General features: G+C 36.5%; 1 protein-coding gene and 1 long non-coding RNA gene across 10 annotated transcripts in view; one reads left to right on the top strand and one right to left on the bottom strand.

The window, feature by feature from the left end:
- LOC130544384 (uncharacterized) overlaps positions 1–24,782 on the bottom strand; it is a 267,115-nt gene that overhangs the window by 125,659 nt on the left and 116,674 nt on the right. The gene's annotated exons all lie outside the window — the stretch shown is intronic.
- AGTR1 (angiotensin II receptor type 1) overlaps positions 14,417–24,782 on the top strand; it is a 45,161-nt gene continuing 34,795 nt past the window's right edge. For 4 of the 9 annotated variants that reach the window (XM_026497237.4, XM_048216135.2, XM_048216137.2 and 1 more), the window contains exons 1-3: positions 14,474–14,710; positions 20,796–20,886; positions 23,921–24,005. The gene's annotated coding sequence lies outside the window, so the exon portion shown is untranslated. Of the gene's footprint in view, positions 14,711–20,795; positions 20,887–23,920; positions 24,006–24,782 lie in introns of all 9 variants that reach the window. The other 5 variants (XM_026497236.4, XM_048216134.2, XM_026497234.4 and 2 more) reach the window with 4 other exon arrangements.

The raw sequence follows: 24,782 nt of genomic DNA, 5'->3' as shown, positions 1-24,782 counted from the left end.
TAATGTGTTGATGCAAATTATATTTAAACTTGTTCTCTTTATTTAAAAGCCTTATGTTTTATGTTAGGAGAGGACAGTTGTAAAATTATTAACTGTACATTAGTCTCATACTGATTTCAGAGGCTATTAACAATACAAACAACATCTTGGTGGTTGGGAATTAGCCTCAATCACAGCATATTCCATAGGAGTTCATTTTTATAATCTTTTTCATACTGCATGCAAAACACTAAAGCTATAAGCAACAGAACTGTTAGAATAGCAAATAAAGCTTATATGTTAATAAATATTTGGCAGGTATGAAGGATCAGAATGGATCTTTTCAATTAATGGATGACATTTGGCTTTCTCAAAAGCAACATATGGTCTTTATTGAGCATCTAATATGTACCAGTTACTACTCTGAGCAGCAGGAATATCAGGGGCAATATTATACCATCCTTTCCCCGTCAATAACATATCAGATTTCTTCCATTATTTCAGCTTAAGTATTCAAAGGGAGTCAACTAAAATACTTCAACAAATAAAACCTTCACTACCTATATCTACCGAAGAGTAAAACAGTATCTCTGGTCATTTGAATATGTTGACCCTTATTTTTGGTTTTTCTTCCTCTATAGGTCTAAAGCCTTTGGGTGTTTGTGTTTAAATATTTCATGTTTATAAGCTTATACATTCAAAGTAACACAAATAGCGCTAGGAAAAGACAGTTTTTCATATTTTGTTCAAATTAAACTGTAACAGGTTTTTAAAAATCAACTCCCTTAATCATTTGACCTAAAATTTGATAAAATCAAAATACCCAAAATAAAAAGAGATTAGCAAACATATGTGTTTTCTCAATGTAGACTTAGGAATTCATACCAAGCTTAGAGTTATCAAGACCAACAATGCCCATGAAAGCTAAGCTAGGATTATATGATATTCTGAGCTCAACACAGCAGGAATTCTGGAGAGACTGTGCATATTTTCCTCTTCCAAACTTAAATACTGGAAAACAGAGGTAGAATCTATGACCAGTGAAATGTTGAAAATTCTGGTTCTTTCAGCAATTCAGCTTTGTTACCACACTTATGAGTATGACTAATGTACACTCTGCAAACACCAGAACAAAAGGAAGTTAGACAAAATGCAGGGGAATAATTTAGTTGATCTTAAAGAAGAGTCTCTTAAGCACACTTATAAAAGTGAGGCAAAAAATAAGCCCTTGAGTATTAGAGATTTAGAAAACTATGAATAACTTGACTAGTCACCAACTTGCAGACAAGGCATATGGGCTCTGATTTAGGATTCTAGATTAATTCATATATGCTATATTTCAATTCACTTTTATGCATATCAACTAGTACTTAATTACACTAATCAGTCATTGATACCTCTTTTTATATTGGGATGCATGTTTTCATTTTTAGCAACACTTTCTACTTAAACCTAAAATAAAATGTGACAACTATTCAGGAAATTTGAATAGACACTGTGTTTGAAGAAACACAGTGTCTATTTAACAGAAATTTAAACTCCAGCTATCAGGCAGAGACCCAGTAAGAAACAGAATTTACCCTAGAAGGATTATTGACGACTTTCAAAATCCTTATAGAGGGTGGATAGGGATAAGGAAATAAATAAGGTACAATAACGTACTTGGAGACAAGCAATAGTGGGAAACCATTACGACCCCTAGGACTAAAGGGATAAAGAGAGGAAATGGTGGTCCTGGAACCAAATGAAATCTGGAGCCAGAAAGAACGAGCTTCCCAGAATGAACTAGACACTTGGAGGAGTGACACTACTACCAGAGACTCCATACCAAAGCAGGGAGGGAGCTGAGAAGAAATATCCCAACCTCCCAGCCCTCAGATCTCTCGCCTGTGCCTCCTCTTAACCAAATCCAACAAAATGCCAGAACCAGAAGACAAACTCAATCTCCCATTGACCAATTTTAAACACAGGCCAGCCAGCAAGAAGACCAGATGGTGTCTTCGTAGCAGTCAATCTCCCCAGGAATAGAGCAGGATAGAGCATACAGAATGGACTTGTGTGGTATAGGGGTACAAATGGAGATTAATCATCATACCCATATAGCTAAGTGCCCCCTTTTTTTTTTAAGATTTTATTTATTTGAGAGAGAGAGATGGTGCAAGTGGGGTGGGGAATGGGGGGCAAAGGAGAAGGGAAAGGGACAAGCAGTCTCCATGCTGAGTGCAGAGCCCAACTGGGGGCTCCATCTCACAACCCGGAGATTATAACCTGAGCCAAAACCAAGAGTCAGAAGTTCAACCTACTGAGCCACCCAGGAGCCCCAGCTAAGTGTCCTTTAGATTTAAAATAGGAATTGGAAACATTAACAGGATCCTTTCTGGAGTACACCAAGTGACAACAGCATGAAGAGAAAAAGCATTTAAATGTATTCCCTAAGAGAAGGGTTATTACAAAGCTATCTCAAAATGGCGAATCTAAAACCAATGCTCCTACCACCTGGCCTTTTTCTCTGCAAAAAGATATGATCCTGTCTCCTGGAGTGAAGAAAAGAAATATGAAGTCACATTTCTAAAGTAACGTATCCTTGAAAATATTATTTTAACAGACCCCGTGAGCCAGGTACTCCATTCCAGGTATGTACCCTTCAGAAATATATATATATGTATATATATATATATATATATATATGGAACCATATACAGAAATGTTCATTCCAACAATACTCATATTAGCCAAGATGTCAACCCAAATAGCTATCCACAAAAGAATTCATGTGGTAGGTATATTCATACATTTAAATACTCTATTATAAAAAAAAATGAACATACTAACAGTATACATAGGAACATGGAAAATTGGGACCAACCTGATGTAGAGCAAAAGTAGCAAGATGGAGACAAATACATTAACAGTATACTTTTATCTATATGAAGTTTGAAGTTTAAAATCTGTATTGTTTAAAGATACATTCATATGTGGAAAAAGTATAAAGAAAAACAAGGAAATGATTACCATTCAGGTCAGCTTGCTGGTAACCTCTAAGGGGAATGTGATAGAAAAAAGACGCACTGGGGGTTTCCGACATTCTGGCAATGTTCTACTTTTTTACTTGCACAGTGTATTAGTTAGCTAGAGATGCCTTAACAAAATATCACAGACTGGGAGTCTTAAATAACAGACATTTATTTTCTCATAATTCTGGAGGCTGGAAGTCCAAGATCAAGGTGCTGTCAGGATTGATTAAGGCCTCTCTCCCTGGCTTTTACAGGGCTGCCTTCTCACTGTGTCCTCACATGGCCTTTCCTCTGTGTTCTCATGGAGGGGAAGAGAGCTCTCTTATGTCTTTCCTCCTTCTTGTGAGGACAACAGTCCTATTAGATCAAGGCCCCACCCTTATGACCTCACTTAACTTTTATTATCGGCTCTATCCCCAAATATCATATTGGGGTAAGGGTTCAACATATGAATTTTGGGAGGATAAAATTCAATGTCATAACAGATGGTCCTTACATGGATGTTTGCTTTATAATTATTCACTACAGTATACGTTTATTTTATTTATTCTTCTATATGTGGGTAACATTCCACAACAAAAATGTTTTTTTTATTATTATTACCTGAGCTCCTTTTACTTGAATATCTTGAGTTTTATAATGAAGAGGTTTCTTAATAATTAGACAGATAATGCCTTTCCAGGAAATTTTATGCTTTGAAATAATTTCCTTTGGTTCCTAATCCTTAATTATAGCACTCACCAGATACAATAAATTAGAAGGAAAAATCCAACACATTTTGTTTCTGTAATGTCTTTGGGAAAAACATCATAGGCGTATCTCTATTGATGAAGACTATTTGTCCCAGAACACATGTGTCAAGCATCTGTTTTTAGAAGGAGATACGGCATATAAATATAACTGCATTGTTTGATCTCAGAAGGGAAGAATTATAGTATGGGAACATCATAAATAATAATTAAAATAATACCAGTGTGCCAAAAAATATATAAAATTTGATTCTGGTGACTTTGAACTGGGATTTATCACAGTAAGGGTCAAGCTTACTGATGAGAGAGTGATGTCCTCAGGGACAGAGAAGTAGAAAGAAAGCAACTCAAGGGCAGGAGGAAAAAGGCCTTCTGAAATTAAATGTAACTTAAAATACAGTCTTAATTAGAGCTCTGAAATAATTTATTCAAAGAATAATCTAGCCTTAATATGACATATTTGATTTCTATTCCTTGAAATTTAGACAAGTTCCATTTCACCTTGTCATAATTTTCCTTCCATATGTAAGCATTTACCAGAGGTAATAAGAAATACTGAAGTAATAATTTAGAAGGCTTGAGTATCAACCTTTTTGGCCAATTTTCTTTAACTTTTTAATATTTTTTATTTTTTATTAAGTTTTTTATTTTAATTCCAGTATAATTAATAGACAGTGTTAGTTTCAGGTGTACAGTATAGTAATTCAACACTTCCATAAAATACTCAGCGCTCATCATAAATGCACTCCTTAATCCCCATCATCTATTTCCCCCATCCCCCCACCCCTTCTCTGGTAACCATCAGGTTGTTCTCTATAGTTAAGAATTTGTTTCTTGTTTTCTCTCTCTCTCCCTCTCTTTTTTCCTTTGCTCGTTTTGTTTCTTAAATTCCACATATGAACAAAACCAAATGACATTTGTTTTCCTCTGACTGATTTATTTTGTTTTGCATTATAGTCTCTAGCTCCATCCATGCTGTTGCAAATGGCAAGAATTCATTCCTTTTTATGGCTGAATAATATTCACTGTATTCAGCCCACGTCTTCTTTATCCATTCATCTATCAATGGACTTTTGGGCTGCTTCCATAATTTGGCTACTGTAAATAACATTGCAATAAACACAGGGGTGCGTGTATCCCTTTGAATTAGTGTTTTTGTATTTTGGGGGTAAATACCCAGTAGTATGATTACTGGATCGCAGGGTCATTCTATTTTTAACTTTTTGAAGAAATTCCAAACTATTTTCCACAGCGGCTGCACCAGTTTGCATTCCTACCAACAGTACAAGAGGATTCCTTTTTCTCCATATTCTCATCAACACTAGTTGTTTCTTGTGTTTTTTATTTTAGTCATTCTGCCAGGTGTGAAGTAATATGTCACTGTAGTTTTTATTTGGATTTCCCTGATGATCAGTGATGTTGAGTATCTTTTCATGTGCCTTTGGCATTCTGGATGTCTTCTTTGGAGAAATGTCTGTTCGTATCTTCCGACCATTTTTAATTAGATTATTTGCTTTTTGGGTGTTGAGTTTTATCCCTATTTTTTATATTTTGGACACTAATCCTTTATCAGACATGTCATTTGCAAATACCTTCTCCCATTCAGTAGGCTGCCTTTTAGTTTTGTTGATTCTTGCTTTTGTTGTGCAAGAAGCTTTTTATTTTGATGTAGTCCCAACTTTTATTGTATTTTGACTAATACAAAACTCCTTTTCCCAACATATTTTTCTCATGACCTGAAACGTTTCTACATTGTTCTAACACTTGCTCACTTTTTCTTCTCTTTTTTTTTTCTTTTTTTTTTTTCTTTTAAATGACTTTCCCTGGAAACCAAATCCTAAAATGAAAAAACACGACAAAAATACTCTCATGTTAGACATCACCTTTCCTTTAAGGTATCACCTTAATTCTGTCTTTTCCTTCCCTGACAAACTTGTTAAGAAAGTCTATGCTTACTCTGTCAACCTAGTTATTCCCCAACCTGTTACAATGGGGTTTTGCCCCTCCAATCTACTGAAACCACTTTTGCTGGGTCATCAACAGATTCAGTGATTTTTTTGGGCCACATGTTTGCATCTGATGCTTAACACCTTCTTATACTTTAAACCAAGGTTTAGCAAACCACAGCCTGCTCCTTGCTTTTATAGAGCCCATGAGCCTAGAATAGTTTTCACATTTTAAAATGATTAAAAAAACCCCAAAAGAATAATATTTTGACATATGAAATTTGAATGTCAGTGTACATAAATAAAGTGTTATTGGAACACAGACACAACTACTTGCTTATCTATGGCAGAGTTGTAAGGTTGTCTCAAAAGCCTAAAATATTTACTATCTGGCCCTTTGCAGAGAAAGTTTGCCAATGCCTACTTAAAATTCACTCCAGCCAAGTTTTCAGGATGCCTGGAAAAGCTCCTACTTCTCATAAGATCTCCCAGAGCTGTTGTGAAGATTAAACTAGACAACATATGCAAAGTAACTAAGACAGCATCTGTCTCACAGTTTGTGTTTGAAACAATGTTAGCTCTCTTGTCTGCTGACTCTTCCCCCTCTATCACTTAGATGTGTGTTTCCCAAGATTTCATCTTCATTTTTTCCTCCCTTTTCTCTTCACTCTCTTTTGTAAATACCACTTTCTCCCATAACCTCAAGCATCATTTCTACACTCATGAGTCCCAAAACTACATAACCCAGTCCAGATCCTGCTTTACTTGAATGTCCTTCAAGAAACCAAGCTGAGCACATCCAAAATTAAATTCATCCTTTCTCTAAAAATATGTTCCCTTTTGGTATTCCTGAACTCAGTTAATAGCACTGCCATCCATCCAGTTTCCCAACTCAGAAATCTCATTTTTAACCTTGTGCCTCTCTCTCACCCTTAATATCCAACCAGTCAATCGATGAATCCTTTCCACTGCATTTCAGAAGATTGTCCCACCATCCATAGAGCCAGCACTTTAGTTTAAGTCCTACTCATTTTTATTCTCATATTTTTAATTCATCTCCCGGAATTTCTCACTCAATGGGCCCATAATCTGGTCCCATTTGGATATATCCTTTACATTTCCACCAGAATTACTTTTTACCTTCTTACATAACAAATGAGATCACAGGACTCCCTGCTCAATGATCCCCATGATTCTCATTACCCATAGGATAAGTCAAATACTTGAACCTAGCCTTTCAAAATCTTACCCTCACCTCATCCATTCATCCCTTCAACAAATATTTATTGAGCATGTACTATGTGCCAACCGCTATGCCAGGCCATGGGTACAGAGTGAATAAGGCCACCATGATCTCTGCTTGCTGGGGGATTCCAATCCAGCACAAGAGATCAAGATTAAAGAAAGAACCATTTCCTTATACCCATATTGGAAAAGACACACTGTCATAGTGTCACCTGCACATGTAGTGACCTCTGTCTAGAATACCCTATGGTAACTTTCTACAGCTTGGCTATCAGAGTTAATTCTGGCCTTCTTTGCATTCTCTGAACATATCTCTAATGTTTAAACATAGTGTTATACAACCCTGCTAATTTCACCTCCCTGAATTGTGAGCATCTTATATTCAAAGGCTGGGTCTTATTGATGCCCTCATGCCTAATCCAGTAGTCATTATAGGTGCTTTGATTAATTAATAGTATCTCTTCTGTGACTAAAGGTCTAAAACTGGTTTATGTCTATGCTCTAAGAATAAGCAATATTTGAAAAATATCAAATAGTAAGAAAATATTTAAAGAGACAACATATGTTGTTCATGGATAAATGATATTAATAAAATAGTACTTTATTTGCATTTTTAAGTAATTAAGTTAAAATTTTTTACTTTTACATTTTGTTCATTCAGGAAAGGCCAAATGATTTGCCAATAGAAGTATATGTTAGCTGTTAATGCTTAATTTTTATCCAGTAATTTTATTTCTTATTTTAGTATGTTCAAAGTATATTTTAGTAAAATATAAATCTCTTTGCTAAGAAATATTTGAGAATATTATTCTCACAGTAAGATATTTGTTTTATATGAATAATATATTTACATCCTGTAGATCTTCAAGTCATAAACAATGCAGAAAATAGAGAATGATGGATGGGCTGCAGAAAGATTCAAGGAAATAATTATAATAATAACTATTCTAATCTTTAAGATGTGCCAAAGGGGAGATCCAGGAAATTACCAAGCAGTTAACATCAATACTAGGAAAGAATAAGAACAAATAATAATAGAATTGATCAAGAAGTACTTAGGCAAGAACAATTTAATGAACAACTAGCAGCATGAGTTCATGTAGAAAGATTGTGGAATATTAACCAGACAGAAAGTGTGAGTACAAGCAGAGTCAGCCAAAGGAACCTGAATGTCTACTTAAAATTAAAATAATCCTATAAGGATAAATATAAAATTAACTTTTGGATGATATACTAGAAAAGTCAGGACTTCTTTTTAAAAAACTTCCCAGTCAGAAGAAACCTTCAACCCAACCACACTTCCACCACTGGATTCAAAGTGGTACATATGAGTGCTGATGGTATTACTTCAATACTCTTACTCCATCTCCCAACAAACAATTGCTCAAACTTTGCTAATAAGTGGTTTTCAAGCCGTCCCAATGTGGACTGTTTATATAGGCTGTTTTTGTGAACGCCTCCAGCATGAAAACTAGTGTAGATGAAATCTGGACTAGATGACAGCTCTTACAACACAGGGGCAGCAGGTGAGTGCATCAAGTTTTTCTTTTTTAAAGATAATTTGCTTGTGTGTAGGGAGGTATTTTTGGACTGCATGGTCAAGTTAAATGGGCCAGAGGAAGCTTCATTCATTAGGAACTGTCTCTAACCCAGTGAAGCTCAGATTAGCTATACACATCTCCCCTGTCAAAGGCATGCCTTTCATTGATTAGGGAGGAGCCTTCTGCTTGGACCAGGGATCCTGCAGCTCAATCAGCAGGGCCGGAGTGTATCCTGGTCCAGCATGGGTGTTCTCAAGATGGCTGGATGCCAAAGAAGCATCAGCCAAGTAGGCAGCCTGATATCATGACCTCTGTAGTGAGTAAAGGACAGCCAGCATGATGGTGTGAATGAACAATCTGACAGTCAATAAGGGGCCACCCACCAAAATTGAACCAAAACAAGAAATGTGTTGGAAAATATATAGATTGTACTATTCTGAAGACAATGGGAATTTAATTAAAATTGGGATAGCCTAGTCTCCTCATCTTTCCTCAACCAGTTAAATTCAAACACAATTTTACAAACATCACTCATTTTGCTAGAATTTTTAATCCGAAAGTCGGCTGTATTCTTTATATGGGTCAAAATATATACTGCTTGCCACCCTAAATACCTACTACCCTGTTCTTCCTAAATACTTCATTTCTCAGTACCTCCATCTTTTAAGCAATTATATAAAACTTCCTTCTTTTAAATTAAATATTTAATAAATTTATACAACTCTTATGTATGTCAGTTCCTCTAGCCAGAGTATTACGTATCTATTCAGTGATTATTAATAAAAATGTTCATAGGGACACCGAAGTGGCTCAATCAGTTAAGCATCCGACTCTTGGTTGCAGCCCAGATCATGCTCTCAGGAGTCTGAGATCCAGCCGTGTGTTGGGCTCTGCCCTCAGTGAGGAATCTGCTTGAGATTCTCTCTCTCCCTGTCCCTCTGCCCCTCCCCCAGCACTCGCGTGCTCTCTCGCACTCTCTCTCACTCGCTCTCTCTCCCTTTCTCAAATAAATAAATCTTTAAAAAAAAATGATGTTCATAGATTTAAAACACTCACATGTAACAACTCTCTTGTTGGGAATTTTATTTGTGTAGTATTTTTTCATTCTTTCTTACCGTCTACCAACATTTTTATTGGTGAGTATACTAACCTTGCTTTTTATTTTAGAAAGTGAAATTAATTCAATACTAAATTGATCCATCTCATATTATATCTGACTTCATCTCTAAAGTTAGGAATAGCTTTACTCCTATTAATTTTTCCCTCATTCCTCATGAACATTTAAATAATTTTTAAATGTTTAATCATAGTTAAAGCCAAATATAACTTAGAATAACATATTTTACTCTTTAAGATTTGTCCAAGCCTCTACAAATTATATTTCACATTTGCTGGCTTACTGGATAACATTTATTGGACTATCCTTACGCTCTGGTGAGTTACAGAACCTTGTAAATGTTCATTCTCTATCTTTATAAATGAAGGTAATAAATAGTAGAAAGGCTGTCTAGTTAATGATACATGAAATTTATAACTCTTTTTTTTAAGAGGTTACATCTATAAAAGGTAGAAAATAGAAGGGGTAAAACAGTTGTTTACTCACTCTACATATTAGTTTCTGAGAGTATACTATATGGACAATTTAAATAAATTTTCCTGAGACATTGATCCTCATTATAATACATAGCACTGTAAAACTCAGTTATACTTAATGAGTCTATCTATCTACATGCCCCAGTCAAGAATATTCAACAATTCTCTTTTGTTGTCATAGTCATCTCTTTCTCTATATTCCTGTAAAACTATTTAAAGCAGGGATATCAATTTTGGTAAAGTACACTGAGTAAGACAGACCCTTATCTTTTCGGAAGGATTTCTTAGAATAGTGACTATATTTGAATAATTAGACAAGATACATGCTTAGAATTAATGGGATTAACTTTTTTTTTAAGTTAACATTTGTTTAAGTACTAACTATAGAACAGGCACTGTTCTATTTGCTTTACACGTATTACTTCATTTAATGCTCATTCACAATTAATTAGGTACTATTAGTACTCACATTTTACTAATGATTAAACTCAACCATAAAAAGGTTAAATAACTTGCTCGAGTTCACATAATTTGTAAACAGAATATCGGAAAACCTTATTTTAAGGGAAGATATAAATGTCCACTGGTTTGGCCAACCTTCACTGATGCCTCTTAAGAAAATGGAAAATGGATGCCAGGTCTCTAAACATCTCTTTCAATAAAATCATGCTACTTTATATATTCAAAAACAGTTGCATAAAGTTCAAATGAAAAAGTGGTAACTTCCGGCAGATGTGAGTGGGAAAATTAAAAATTGGCATGTGACCTGAGTCTTTGAGGATAACCAAATTTTCAAATGGCAAACGTTGGAAGGTTGTCTAGAAATGGATCAATATGGGCCAAAAAGATGGGAAAAAAAAACCTGAGGAGATGTAAAAGGCACATCTGAGAATCTAGAAATAGAGGTGAAAATTTTAAAAGCTGGAGACAGAGAAACTGGAATCAAAATGGAGTTCTTTCTGTAAGTTTAAACTTAATGAGGCTTAATGATAGATTCTTTGAGAAAAAATTTAGAATAAGAGAAATAGAAAAAATGTTGTGTGTTTTTTTTCCATTTTGAGTAATGTAAGTGGCCACTTGCATGAGTTCCAATTTACCATTGCCAGTAGCTATACAATGAATTCATCTGGAAGTACTATACATAAGAGTATATGACATGATGTCTTACCCAATATTCTCTCTGAGACGATAAACCAAAGTCAGATTAGGTTAATGTCTGCCATAGTATCCATCTGAAAAGCCTGTCTCTATTCTCTTAGCACTTCTACAGTCACTAGGATGGACCTCCATTTGGAAACAAACCTGAACATTATGAATATTTATGTGTGTTTGTAACACTTTTTCCTCATATAAATGCCAAATACTGAATTGTGATAAATATGAGAACGACTTGCATATTCTAAATCGTAGGAATGCCCTAGAGTACAGGTATAGGCACACTCATGTGGTTGCAACCATTAGGCCTTCAAGTTTAGTGGCAGCAAAATGTGTCCACACAGATGTTTCTTGTCCTCCAAACAGTCCCTGCACTAAGCTCCCTACCTTCTAGTTCACCCTGTTATACTGATGTAATTGTTATAATAAAATTTGGGCAACATACACAAGCATAAAAAGCAAATATCATCTAAAAGTACCCATAAGTACGACTTTCAAACAACCACTGTATGCATTTTAGTGAAAGTACATCCATTTTTTTTCTATGCATATGCATGTGTATATATATTTGAAGCTCGGTTTCAAATCCATGTCTCTAGTCATAACTCTAAGGCTCACTTTCATGCATAGGATCAATGTGTTATTATATCCAGAAAAGTCAAGTGTTTAAACTATGGTTTAAACTATGGTTAGGGGCGCCTGGGTGGCACAGCGGTTAAGCGTCTGCCTTCGGCTCAGGGCGTGATCCCGGCATTCTGGATCGAGCCCCACATCAGGCTCCTCCGCTATGAGCCTGCTTCTTCCTCTCCCACTCCCCCTGCTTGTGTTCCCTCTCTCACTGGCTGTCTCTATCCCTGTCAAATAAATAAATAAAATCTTTAAAAAAAATTAAAAAAATAAAAAAAATAAACTATGGTTAAACTATTACTCAGCTGATTAATCACAATAATACTGATGCCATTAATTTCTTAGGAACTTATCCTTCTTGTCTGCTTGTTTCTGGTGATATAATATCCCTAAGAGCAAAGCCCACCCTTTCAAGAAGTTTCACCCCAAACAACTGACTCTCTAAGAAACTTCTGGTCCTCAAAACTATCACCATTTCTAAAACCAAGATGGAATTTAGTACAGGCAGGAGTATGGTTAATGATTTATAGCACTAAATCGATTTAAAAATATAAGGCTTTCCTGAACCTCATATAATAATTACAGGAACACTTCCAAATTTCACTCAGACTCTGGAAATCTTCCAAATTTCACAAATTATTTCGTTGCCACATTAGTGGAAAAGACAGTTCATTTCCCATTGAATTGTCTTGGTACCTTCGTCAAAAATCATTTGACCATAATATGCTAGAATTTCTGGACTCATTTCTATTCCATTGATCTGCATCTCAATCTTTATGCTAGTAAAACCCTGTTTAAGTTATTACCGCTTCATAGTAAATTTTGAAATCAGGAATGTGAGTCCTCCAACTTTGCTCTTCTTCAAGATCATTCTGGATATTCTGGGTCTCTTGCACTGCCATATGAAGTCCAGGATCATCTTGTTAATTTCTTCAAAAACAGCTTGTTGGGATTTTAATTGAGATTGTGTTTAATCTGTATGTTATGTGGAGATTATTGCCATTTTAACAATATTAAGTCTTCCGATCCATGAATATAGAATGTCATTCCATTTGTTTATTTTTTTTAAGATTTTATTTATTTATTTGACAAAGAGAGAGACACAGCAAGAGAGGGAACACAAGCAGGGGGAGTGGAAGAGGGAGAAGCAGGCTCCCCGCTGAGCAGGGAGCCCCATGCGGGGCTCAATGCAAGGCTTGATCCCAGGATATTGGGATCATGACCTGAGCTGAAGCCAGAAGCTTAACGACTGAGCCACCCAGGCGACCATTTGTTTAGGTCTAATTTAATTTCTTTCAATGTTTTATGGTTTTCAGAATACAAGTTTTACACCTTTTTAGTCGAATTTGTTCCTAAGTATTTTAATTTTTTGATCTATGGTAAATGCAACTTTTTTCTCATTTCATTTTTGGACTGGTCCTTGCTGAATTTGCTTATTAGATCTAATAGTTTTTTAATTGATTCCTTAGGATTTTCTAAATACAAGATCATGTCATTTGCACATAAAAATACTTTTACTTCCTTTCTAACCTAGATGACTTTTATCTCTTTTTCTTGCCCAATTGTGCTGGCTAGAACCTATAGCACAATGTTGAATAGAAGTGAGGAGAGCCAACATTTTTGTTTTAGTCTTGATTTTAGATGCAAAAACATTCAGTCTTTCACCAGTAAGTATGATGTTAGTTTTTCACAGATGGACTTTACAGACTAAGTTCCTTTCTAGTCCTGGTTTGTTGAGTATTTTTATCATGAAAAGGTGTTGTGTTTTGTGAAAGCTTTTTCTGACTTAAGATGATCCTGTAGTTTTTGTCCTTTATTCTACTGATATAATGTATTACATCAATTGATTTTCAGTAAACTAATCTTGCATTCCTGGGATAAATCTCCCTTGATATGGTGTATAATCATTTTTATATGTTACTGGATCCAAGTTGTTAATATTTTGTCAAGGATTTTTATCTACATTCATAAGAGATATTTATCTGAGTTGTCTTTTGTTGTGATGTCTTATCTGGTTTTAGTATCAGGGCAATACTGGCCTCACTGCATGAGTTGGGAAGTGAACCTCTTGTTTTTTTGGAATAGCTTGTGAAGAAATTATATTAATTCTTCCTTAAATATTTGGTCATATTTTGTTCTTTAACTTTTATATTTTTATACTTTTAAACATGCACTCTGATAGCATGTCCAATAGGAGGACATAAATGCCCACCCTTTCACTCTGTAAACCTGATATTAATATATGGTATCTATGATCCACAACAGTATTGTCAAAGTTTGAGTTACAGGAAAGAGAAGTTCGCTAATTCCTCCTTTAAAAGTTTTCCAAGTTTAAAAAAAAAAGGGAGGGGGGGTTGGGAAACATTTATCTAGGGCGTGAACTGTTTCTCCTGTACCCCTAGCTCTCTCCCATTTCGCGACCCTCCCCAACGCAGGTTTCCAAGCCATGTGAGCACAGATCTGATAGGTGACACTGGGGTGTGATTGTGGCATCCTCCCGCTTCCGTCAGCATCTGGAGGGGGAGGAGATTGGGCTAAGAGGGTCTCCAGAGGCGGGGCGGAGGAGGAGAGAATGCAAAACAGTGCCTCGTCCCTTGGAACCTACGGAGCAGCAACGCCCCTCGCTATAAATCAAAGCTGCCTCGTCGCGGATGATTCCAGCGCTTGTCAGCCAAGGCCCCAGGCAGTGGCGACAGGCGCGGCTAGCAGCTCTGCCGTGCTAGGGCGGTGATTGATGGGGAGCAGCCCAAACGAACCCCAGGAGTGAGGGCGCACAGCCGGGACGAGGAAGCGGCGGTCGGAAACCCCGCACCAGCGCTGCCAGCTTGCGGTCCGACGTGGGCTCAGCGCCCTGGGCGCGGGTGAGTCGACACGGACTCCCAGGCCGGGTTTGGGGGCTGCAGGGCAAGGCTGGTCAGTTTCATGTCAAGGTGTCCTAACTGAGGGTGCTGTGCTGGTAGGCTCCCGGGGCGAAGGAGAGAGCGAGCTTAGTTCAGGCCGGCGCCCACCAGGAACGGGCCGCCCTTCCCCAAATCAGGTGAGGGGCGCCTGGGAACAATTTGAGACTGTTCGCTTCGTGCCCCCAAAATTTCATTCCGATTTGACCAGACTCTTTTGAGTACAAGCAAGAAATCTGCAGAATTGGGATGCAACCAAGTAAACTTTCTTCCCGAGGCTTTTAGCCAACTCTTGTCCTTTCACCATATCTTGAGTGAGAAGCCGGTATGACTCCGCGGGGCATCTATTTAAAAGCTGTGCTATTTCTAAGGTGAAGTTTAGAGTGCCCCCAACCACCCCCTCTGCTTCCCAGGCAACACCGCAGCACAGCTCATTTCCCCTTCACCCCTCCCTGCAAACCATACCAGTGGGTCCTTGGTACTGGACACCGCCCCCACCTGGAGCAAACTCTCCCACCTTCAGGTCTTCCCAGGTGCCCTTAGATTCATCAGATTGGCAAGGCGGAGAAGCCCGGCGTCTCCACCCCCCAATCCCCACAGCCCTGGCCAGTACAACTTTGTAACTGAGGCGGGATTTTAAGAGAAGCTCTTGTTGGCTCCTTTCCTCCACACCACCTACCTAGCACCCCATTCTTCAGTTCCCTTAACTGTCCAGCCCAGTCTTTCTACACTGCCAGCCTGCTGCTTTCTCCCCAAGACCTCAGCAAGTCTTTCCCAAAACATCTGCCCCACGTCTTTGGGCAGCCAGTAGCGACCCCGCTATTGAACCCAACTGGGGCTTCTTTACCTTTTCTTTGTTTTCTGGTGGTGTATCAGAATTCCACTACTGGCCCTCAAAGCCCTCTCTTCTCAGTAAAAGTTTGCGTGCTCTTTTTTTCCTGGGATCAAATTTGGGACTTAGCTACATTTGTTTCTAGTGTCATTCAGAGAAGAGAAAGTAACAGTGAGGGATGCAAGAAATCTGGGACGATACTGTTCTGTTTTATAACTTTGTTGAGCAACTTGTTTCTCCTGAAGGTACCTCGTTCCCAACATGATTTTCTTGGTAGATACCATCTGAGTGTCCTGGGTCCCCAGGCATTTATTTCCTTTAGCATAAGCTGTAACCTTTTTGTAAGTTTTCTCTAACAAACTGTCTGCTTCCCTGTCTCCTGTAGTGCTTCCCTAGCTCTAAAGGCCCCACAAAGGTAATCTCTAGGCTGTGGTGGATTCTGCCACACTCACAGGCACACAGTGCAGGGGTACGGAAACGCCAGGAGCAGGGCAATGGGGAGACCCACTTAAATGGGTGTGTACTATCAGGAGAGTTATTTTACAACTCTGAACCTCAGGTCCCTGCCCTTAAGGTTCTCTCCAGTAATAACATTCCTTGATTCCTTTTCTTTCCTAGTTATTTGCTTAAAAAATAATAGTCTAGAATAATTACCCATTTAGCCCATGTTTGGGACCCTCAAAACTCGCTAAATAACTGTCCCGGTAAATTATCTATTCTGGAAAATCATTAAGTTTCCAGTGCTGGCTCCAAAGTCCGTACCCCCTCCCCCCAGATTATGGCTGGCAGTTCCCATAACCCAGTTTATGACTCAGGAAGTGTACCCCCAGTTGCCAGGTCTCAGTATTTGTTAAAGTTTTACAGTTTTTAGTGTCAAGTCTGTCATCTCCTCTGTCTCTCACTTTATTTTTTTTTTCCCTGACTTCATTGTTCTTTGTGCCCATCATGAAGCCTCCATTTCTGGTAAGGTTCTTCTTTGACCTTAAACTGAATCAAATGCTCCATCATCCAACTCAGAAGAAAGCTGGTTTTCTTCCACTGGTTCCACCGATGCCAAATAAAGGCTTATCTTCCTTGAAACCTAGAAAATGTCTTTCAGTCCCTTTTGCTTCACCAGTGCTCCCCATCCCAAGAGTTCTAAGCCTAAATCTTTCCTGTCACTCTCTAACCCTAGTTCAGTGTTCAAAAAAGAAACAATCTGTAGATTGTTCAGGTTTCTTACATTGTGTTTCTTTTTTTTTTTTTTTCTAGTTTGAGATAAGAATTCTGTGTGTGTGTGCATGTGTATACACATTTTTTTTGGTTTGTTGCTGCTGCTTATTACTGTTGTTACTATCACTAATTATTTGCCCTATGCGGGAGAGAAAAGAGTGAAAGAAAATTTAATCTGTTACTTAACCAAAGCCCCAGTAAAATACTTAGCTGAGAGAAGTCTAAAACTAGTACTTTAAATGTATAATGCATATTTTCTATAATTTTATCTGTGCCACCACATCCTTTTCAAGCAAGTAACAGATTTGCTGTATTTTGTTTTCAAATTTGTTACAGGGACCTAGACCAAGTCCCATAACACTTGCATGTTTTGGCTGCCTGATGCAGGCTCCCGGCCTTTAGCCCCACACTCATTAGTTTACCTAGTGCTTTGCCTGCTCAGTCATGACTGGGCTATGCCAGAGAGCCTCCCAAGTAAGTTAGCAATTTAAGAATTTTATTTAGATGTTTGAAGTAAATCCAACTGTTGCAAAGATTAGAAAGCTGTCTTAAAGACACAATGTGGCAAATAACAAATATAGAGCCAGACCAGCAAACTATTACAAAGCAGTAAAGGCCAGGTTAGGAATGCTCTTCTGCCCTGTTATCTAGTAAACTGGACAGATCACCTTTTAAACTCATCGCCACTGAAAAGTGCTATTATTTTTTCTTCTAAATGGTTCTAAGCCTTCCCTTTCAAAACTTCCTAAAGTCACTAGATTACAGGGTTTGTGTTCTTTGTCATGTAGTTACTTATTAAAATAGTATATCGAAGTTTCTATAAGCAAAAGTAAGTTTTGTTCCATTTCCAGCCTAAATTTAGCTGTCGTTTTACATTTTTAAATTTTATTCATTATATGAATTTTAGCTACCAAAATTCAACTTTTCGATGACTTAATATATAAAGCTATCTTAAATCAAGGAGTGTCAATAGGGATTTAAGGTAATATTCAACTGATTTGACAAATTACTACCATTACCCTATTAAAGCTCTATAATACATCCAAAATAAATCACAGCCAAAAAAAAAAAAAAAAAAAAACAACTAAAGAGCTATACATGAACTATACATTTGCCAAATGTTTTATTAGTCAGTGGTTATTTTAATGACAAACATGACAACTGGAATAGAAAACAAAGTATATACCTAGAACAGTCATAGAAATGACAAGTGAATCTTAATATTAGTCATTGTATTAACATTGGAAGTTTTGCTATCTGATTTTTGATTCTCTGTAGCAGATGGTCACAAGGGAAAACAATTCCCTTGAGTGTAAAATCATCTTTCAAATATTTTACTAACATAGAATTCACTATATGCTGTAAATATTGTATGACTGCTATATTTTACATTATTCTTATAGCTCAATCTAGAAGTTTTTGTTTTATTTGTCTGGTTCCTAAATAGGTGCATTATCCAATGTCTTAAGTAGAAATAAATGTCTAGAATTTGTCAGTGATTACCAGAGTCTCCTTCCTATATCTAAGAATATTTTAAATGGTGTTGCTAGTCTCACATTTAATTACTTTTCTAATATTTAATAGTTTAGAAAATGGGTAAAGAAATGGGTATGCTTTATTTTTCCTAATCGCACTGTGCCTTCATTTCCAAGTCCTAAGTCTAAATGTCCTTAAAATTTAAAAATCAATCATAGAATTAATAATCATTCAGTTTGGGTCAAGTTTTATATGATTTCTTATTCACTGTATACACATATAAGCTGCTTTATTCTTCACCAAATGATGTTAAAATTTATTTATATCAATGGATTTAAAGTACTTTGAATGGTTAACTTCAGAGTGAGAATACTGGAGAACACATATATGATTGTATACTATTAAAAAGAGTTTATGATTGCTAATTTGCTCTCTACTATGTCTTTAGATATTTACCAATCAATATTAATCAAAGCTCCTCTATCCACCTTGGAAAATAAAGAATTATATGTATGAAATGTATCAACAATAGTAGAAGATACTTACAGAGGGAATACTATGGATCTGAGTGATATTAGCTCCTTAAGAACCCTCAAGTATAAAAATGGTCTTTGCCCTAGAGAGATGTTGGTCAAGCTAAGTACATATTTGGATATGAGTCTCTCCAGGCATCTCAGTGACACTGGGGTGGGAAGCCATTTTAAAACAAGCCTCCTTCTGTCCTACTTTTCAGACCAGGTGGAATGTCTAATGTGGTCACACTGTTTGAGCCCAGCCACTTCCACAACTTTCCCTTCTTTATGGGAGTATACCTCCTTTGATAATATATGCACCACGTCCAATGCATCCTTGTATTCTATTACTAAGTCACTTGCTTGCTTGCTTGTTATTTGTTTTCAGCTAATGCCATGGAAAATGTTAAACACATTTTTCAGATCCCTATATTTTAGAAAAGATACGCTAGAGAGAAACCATTTTTCTAACCTCATTTGAGTATAATATCCTATTACACACAAAAAATGACTTGAAATTGATGTTTCACTCTTACTAATTGGGGAACTAACTATTAATACTATTTTTTAGTCTAAAGCTGTAAAGGCAAGGGGAAAGTAGAGGAAAGCATAAGAAAAGGAGAAACAAAATAAAAGTTGAAATGGCAAATCAGTGGTTCTTCAGGCATTAGGGACAAAGTAAGGCAAGCATATTACAATCACCTGGGAGGCATTTTAAATCTGTAAATATTGTCTAAACATTCCTTATTCCCACTGCCCCTACTGAGAACCACTGTACTATAAATTAGGAGCAACCATCCACAATTACCTCAAGTGTCAAGGCAAAGATCAGCATCATGGGCATCACGTGGGATCTTGTTAGAAATGCAGACTTTCCGACTCCACCCAGACCCACTGAATAAGAATCTGCATTTTAACAAAATCCCTAGGTGATTCAAATGCACAATAAAGTTAAAGGAGTCCAAGTGTACAGAAACTAGGCCTTGTTTAGAATGATTACCTAGGGCACCTGGGTGGTTCGGTTGGTTAAGCATCTGCCTTAGGCTCAGGTCATTTCCCAGGGTCCTAGGATTGAGCCCATCAGGCTCCCTGCTCAAGGGGGAGTCTGCCTCTCCCTCTGCTCCTCCCCTGCTCATGCTTGTGCGTGCTCTTACTCTCTCTCTCTCTCTCTCTCTCATAAATAAAATCTTTTTTAAAAATAGAATGATTACCTAGAGTTTATTTTATTGGCTTTTTAATAAACTAATATTTTTTGCGTAAAGCTAACATTTATTGAGCACAGATAATATGCCAAACACATTCAGCCTTTAAGACTGTTTTTATTTAATCCTCACAACATCCCTATGATATAGGCACTGCTTTATCCTCATTTTATAGATTGGGATACTGAGTAATAATGAGATAAGTAACTCACCCAAATGTGGTAACTGGTAAAGATTTAAACACAGGAATTTTGATTCCTGTGCTTTTAGCTGCCACCCCACACTATCTACATTTGGCTGCCTGCTTTTTAAAGCTAACTAATTATTTGAGAATTTATTTATCATTATAATTTGAAATCAAAGAAAAAACAAGATCTATTTCATTTTAGTTGTAACATTTGCCTGTCATCTTACCTTTAAGTGCAATAATGAAGAATTCTAGAAATTCCTTCTTTAGTTGGAAAATACATACTAAAACTATGACAGCTCATTATTTAAAACTTAAGGTTTGATATCTCTATGTTTTCTCATAACTTACCTAAAATTTACTTTTTACCTTTTGGTGTTCTGATGCTGTTTAAAAAAAAAAAAAAAGTTTTCTCTTGAACAAGTGATTCCCTACCTACACAAACTATTCAGGCTACCAACTCAAATTATATATCACTCTTTCAGCTTTACTATAAACAATTATCTATAAGCATGGTTCACAAAACTAGTTGAATATAGTTACTAACCAGTCAGTCTGCAAGCAAATGGTGACTTCTTTTAAGCCAGTGACTTCCCAAATGATTGAGTCTCTGAACAATTTCTCCTAGTGCATGTAGATTCTCCGAGAGCTGTCAGTTGGATCTGGCCAAAAGCCTGTTGTTCTGACAGGGGCTCATTGATGTTGGTCAAAAGACAGAGGTGAGTCTGGGTTCCCTGTGATCATGTTTGAGAGGAGAGGTGTGTCAACAGGACTGAGCAGCTACAATTTTCCCAGTGATAAAGGGACATCCTTGGGAGAGGGAACTTCACCAGCTGCTTAGATCTGGAAGTTTAGGCAGCACTAACAGTACAGTGTCTAATTTGTAACTTACGGCTGAGGACACAATCAACCCAGGGCTGCCATAATGCCAAGTTGTAGGGCGGGAGCGCCCAGGAGACATACTGCACATAGCAGCAGAATTTCTTAGAGCTAATAAATGATAAAGTAACAGTGATTCTCTTCCTTTACAGTCCTGCTGGTCTCACTGAGTATTTATGACTGTGGCTGCACAGAATCTGCACCTGATTTTTTCTAAATAAATTGAAAAACACACCATTTCTTCTAGTAAACTTCATACATTTATACTTTTATCATCACATACACTTTTCTTCACTTTTGACCCAAACTCTACTCGTTCTCCAATTCAAATGCACTTTACATGCTTCTAAATCTGTGTAGTATGCCACGAGAACAAGAATGTTCCATTAACCCAGCTTTAGTAATCTTTCTGTTCAAATGATGTCACTTCATATAAAACACATTGTACCATGATGGATCCCAGCCCTTACCCTTCCCACAGTTAATTGCTGCCACTTTATCAGGAATGGAAAAGAATCTGATGTGATTCCTATGTAATGATTTCTTGAATGTGTTCTGGCATTTGATCTACTAGGTTAATAGAATAAATTTTTAAGAGAAACACAAATCTATTCTTTAAAGTTCCTATTAGGTTAAGCTATATGATGGGACATTACATAGTCATTTTTACATATTTAATAATATTTAATGACAAGGAAAGATAATCGTAAGTGAATAGAGCAATATATAAAACATAAATCATGAGTGTGATCCAGCGTGTGTGTGTGTTTGGTAGATTCTTGTCAAGGTGCCATTATGGCCTTGCTTGGGTCATTGGTGTTCTAATGAAAATAGTTATATTAGCACTCGTGGTTAAAATCACTGATGTATTTTTAAAATGTCTGCATCTTTGTAGACCAGATAAGACTAGAAAAAATATATAACAAATCTTAAAAGCTTTGGAAAGTTATTAAGATCAAGGCTAAGATCAAAAGTGACTTTTTTTTTCTTTCTTTTTTTTTTTTTTGGTATGTGCTTTCAAAAACTCTATTACTTTTATTTATACTTCTTACTTTCTATTTGTCTCAGAATTTCTATTACTTTCCTTCCAACTAACTGTAGATTTCAGATCTTTAGACAACTGCTACTAACTCTGCAGAGAATGATACTGGCAAATCCAACCCTTTCTCTGATTTTTTTTTTCCCCTAAGATACACTAGTGCCTTACAGGAGATCACAAGGTTCATACCATGGTGGTATTTTTTAGAAAAGAAATAATTTTATGGGAAATGTCTTATTGCTATAACAATAAAACCACTGAAATGCAGGGATAAAAAGAGATTCTTCTAATGCCAAAATCATTCCAAATAAGAATGTTATAGTAAAGTTGGTATACATTGTGGTTTAAAAAGTAACTATACTACACCTATTGTCTTCTTGAATAACTCTCCAGCTTTAAAAAATTTCTTACTTAAAAATGTCCCCCAAATCCATAAAGAAAAATACTGGCTAATTTGGCTACATAAAAAAATTAAAATGATCATGTAGTAAAAAGGACCATAAACAAAGTAAAAAGATAAACAGGAACTTGGGAAAGCTATTTGCCACACATTACATGTAAAATGCTAGTTTCCTTAACATAGCATAAGCTCTTTAAAATGAGAAACAGCGAACGACACAAATGGAAAATGAGCAAAGGCCATTGCTGGGCAAAGTAGAAGAAGAATAACTACAAAAAATAAGAAAACAAAACAAAACAAAGCTCAACCTCCTTCATAACTAAAGAAATGCAAATCAAGACAAATATATACTTTTCATTTATCAGACTGAGAAAAAATTTGAGATTTGATAAAAGTCAGATTTTTAGCATCGTATATTGGTATAATCTTTATAGAGGACATTTTTTAAGTATCTCTCAAAAACATAGACTATACCGTTTGCTTCAACAATCATTTTTAAACTTTTCTACTGATATATAGCTTAAAAAATACATATGTATAAATAGGATCATTGTTCTTATGCAGCCAAAAAGGGACGCTGAGAAAGAGAAAACCATAAGGCCCATTAACAGGGGGCCGGTTGAATAAATCATCATGTATCAGTGCAATGAATGAAATACTGTATAGTCATCAAAATAAATGAGGCAGATGTATGTATACAGTATAGATAGTTCTAGCCATATTAACAAAATAGCAAAGAGTAGAATAGTATGATGTGTAAAATGAAAAATGTGGATATACACATTTGTATACATGTGTATGCTTTTTTAAAAATCCTAAAAGGATACATATGAAACTGCTGGTAGTAGTGATTCCTAGAGACCATTACGGAAAGCTAGGAGACATGAACTTTTATTTTCATTCTGTTTTATAACTTGACATTTATACCACAACCATGTATCACTACAATGAAAAATAAAAACAGACATACAGAAAAAAAGATCTCTTAAAAATATTTTTTTTTCAATTCTGGTACAATAACACTTATATAGGTTTATATTAAAAATAATCACTTATCAACGTTTAATTGTAGATTCACAAGTAAGTATCTAATCTATTATATTTCTTATATTAGTAGTTACATCTACAGAAGTGTCTTAGAATAAGATTGCACTATTATACCCAAAAACATTGTTTTTCTCCTCTAGTGTGTATCTACAAGGGTATGGGGGAAGATGTTGACTATATAACCAGGAAGAGGATGAAATCACATGACAGGCTGCCACTTGGTACATCCTAACTCTACATAAGGACAAACATACCTTTGATATGCACCAGACGGTTTCATTCCCTTCAAAAACACATTTAAGATGTAGTGTTAATACTTACACTGTTGATTAAAAAATGAAAATCTGACCATATTCAGTGAATCCCATTAGTCTTTTTTTCTTTTCAGATTAAATACATGATAAATTGGTCTAAAATGGCCGAGTTTTCATCTCAGTAAGACGCGGAAGCCATCCCAGAAGTTCTGCATCCAGGTAAAATGTCTTACACCTATAGCACTGTATCTGTCAGTGGTTTTTCTCTAATATGTCAACAGTGGAGGTAGCACAAGAAGTCACATACACCATTGTCTAGTGACAGAAACAGAGGAAGCAGAAAAGAATGAAATTCCAGTCTTATCTCATCCCTTATATGCAGCTTAAGAACATAAATATTTACATAATTTTAAATGTAAACAAGGTGGAATTACCATGATATTCATGTATTAATGTAAACCATGTAAGAGATATGCAACCCCTTGGCAAGGATCTCCTTGTGGCCATTGGTGGATTGTTCTTCATACTATGTAGGACTTTCAGAGAACCAGGAAGAAAATGATTGTTTTCTCTCCTCAGCCACCCAATGGGGGATTTGGGCTCTATGAAGCACTCACTTCCAGAAGCACATGTCCAAAGGCCGTATGTCCAAGAACCATAAACCGTAAAGCTTGACTTGCTCACCTTCAGAAAATCCAGATGTCTCTGAGTGTCATTCTTACAAAAGCTTCCCTTACTCCAGTAGGATATAGGCAGAGGGCAATGTGAAATTGGAGACAAGGTACCCTTTAATACCCATAGTCTAGCCCTCTAATAGGCATGAATCCCATGGAGTCATGCAGCTGGGCATTACACTCAGAACCTGAGAGGGCAGCGTGGGTAATCAGAGACTGCTCTGTCCATCTATTTCCTGTCACGTGGCCCTGCCTAATAATTTTCATAAAAAGACTCCTGGATTTTCCAAATCAAAAGATTTTTTTCTCCTCACAAAAACTC

The sequence above is a fragment of the Ursus arctos genome, unplaced genomic scaffold (genome assembly GCF_023065955.2).
Source record: "Ursus arctos isolate Adak ecotype North America unplaced genomic scaffold, UrsArc2.0 scaffold_20, whole genome shotgun sequence".
Taxonomy (NCBI): Eukaryota; Metazoa; Chordata; class Mammalia; order Carnivora; family Ursidae; genus Ursus; species Ursus arctos.
The sequence above is the reverse complement of the archived record's forward strand: the minus strand, read 5'-3'. Positions and strand labels throughout refer to the sequence as shown.